The sequence below is a fragment of the Etheostoma spectabile genome, chromosome 21 (genome assembly GCF_008692095.1).
Source record: "Etheostoma spectabile isolate EspeVRDwgs_2016 chromosome 21, UIUC_Espe_1.0, whole genome shotgun sequence".
NCBI lineage: Eukaryota > Metazoa > Chordata > Actinopteri > Perciformes > Percidae > Etheostoma > Etheostoma spectabile.
In genome coordinates, this window is record NC_045753.1 from 11,841,396 (window position 1) to 11,843,391 (window position 1,996).

A 1,996-nucleotide genomic window follows, 5' to 3' on the forward strand; every position below is an offset into this window, starting at 1 on the left:
ACTGTTTGTGAACTCGTGCTGTTGTGTGTACCTCATTGTTTCTTGCACTTGTGACAGAACACGGATCCTCTGGGACTTCCACACCTGGTATTCAAAACTTCCTCGGTGTCGTAGACTAGATCATGCATCCGCGGGTCTGCAAGGGTCACCTGCAGGTCACGTGTGTGCAGACAGTAGCACGGGGTAGATGCTTTGTCAGCACCAACAGAGTAAGCCCCCCGTACCGCTCTTCAGTGTTCTTGACTTTCTCGGGAAACTTCTTCCATGCTAGTTGCCGGAGTAAAAGCATGGCATGTCTGTTCTCTCTTGGAAAACAGGGCTTACAAATGACATAATGACTGCACATTATGGATGATGTAGTGAAATTTAAGATCTACTGTTCTCCATTGGCACGACAAAAGACGAGCTCTGAGCAACAGTTTCCACAGTGATTTTTCTGTTTTGTGTTTATTACGTTTATTTGGCGCTCTAAGAAAGCTCTTGTCCCGATAATTAAAAATAACATTCGCAGCGTAAACACCTAATTTTGTCTGGTACGTTCTCTGGGACTGGATTGCATAACTCCTGTTTGACTGCAACTCCAAATTGTTCAGTGAGCGCTGGTACAGTGCTGTTGTTAAGTGCGCTCCAGATATGACAAGCATCCACAGAGAGCTCAAATAAAGTGAAGAGGGATGAGTTTTGAACTCACAAACTCGCAGCGGATCAAGCCTAAAGCCGTGGAGGAGGAGAGGCACAGGGGAGTGATGATGAAGGATGATGAAGGATGGCTGGGGCTCATATCCACCCTCATAAACAAAGAAAAGTTGGAGATCTCAAGAGCAAAGATTCTTCTTCTTTTGCTAAGCTGCAAATCTTTACTTCTTAATTGGCTGAATTTCTTTGCACAGACATCAGACACCCTGAGAATGCACAAACAAATAAAACCCAAATATTTAGCATTTATATGCACTATTTAAACATTTAATAAATGGTTTAGGGTTGCACACTACAATGCAGTTGTAAGCTGATATATTTTATGTGTTTATTAATTATAGTATTTTATCTTCTATGAAGACATATTTTACATTTACTGATACCCTGTGCCATGCCCTGTGTATAAAAACTTTAGTTACGTAAAAGTACCGAAAATATTAACAATAAAATATACTTAAAGTACCCAAAGTGAAAGTACTCATTTTGAAAAATTGAGTGTTTTCATCATTTTAACGTTTCAGCTGGTCCTTTTAATATTTTTATATCATGCTGGGTAACCTCATCCATTAAAAAAAATTACAACATAATTTACTAGTTAATTATATTTCAAATGAATAAACTAAAACGGCAAACTAAAACTAACTTAAAGCTGTCAACATGAATGTAGTGGGGGTGAAACGCACAATATGTTTTCCCTGCGAAATGGAGTGAAGTAAAAGTATAAAGTATCTTGAAATGGCTCAGAATGGTCGTTCAGTGCAGGTACCTAAATACACTTAGTAAATTAATTTCGTTACATCCCAACCAGTGTTTATGGGTGCCCACAGAAGAAGTTATAGCGGTGGACAAATGCATTAATAAACCCTTATATCTGCTTGCATTAGGTGTGTTATAAACCATTAATTAAATGTGTATATACTGATAATACATCCATCAGGGAGGAAAGATAACAAATAAGCCAGCTCTTTCAATATATCTTCCTTTACTTTATTCATGGTCTGTACAGTATTTCATTTCCAAGTCTCTATCATACTATACGACAATAATGGCTATCATTTACTACTACAAAAAGGTTGCATAAATAATTTAAATGTGGAAATTAAAAATAAATATGCAGTTCATTCTTTTATAACAGTCTGTAGACAAACAGCCCTCGCTCCCTCTTTAGTGAGGGCACCACTGCCATGGACCACACAGATATGATATGTACAATCACAGCTCTCAGCTTCCAGTTGCTAGTACAAAACAAACATTTAGGAAAAGAAGCAAACGTCATCAGTACAGTTTAGACAAAAAATTT

At 37.8% G+C, this 1,996-nt stretch overlaps 1 long non-coding RNA gene across 1 annotated transcript in view; it reads left to right on the forward strand.

Moving 5' to 3' along the window:
* The first annotated feature begins 1,107 nt into the window (after nt 1–1,107).
* Nucleotides 1,108–1,996, forward strand: part of LOC116671084 (uncharacterized) — a 23,076-nt gene continuing 22,187 nt past the window's right edge. The window contains exon 1 of the long non-coding RNA XR_004327191.1: nt 1,108–1,193. This is a non-coding gene — a long non-coding RNA (uncharacterized LOC116671084). The remainder of the gene's footprint in view (nt 1,194–1,996) is intronic.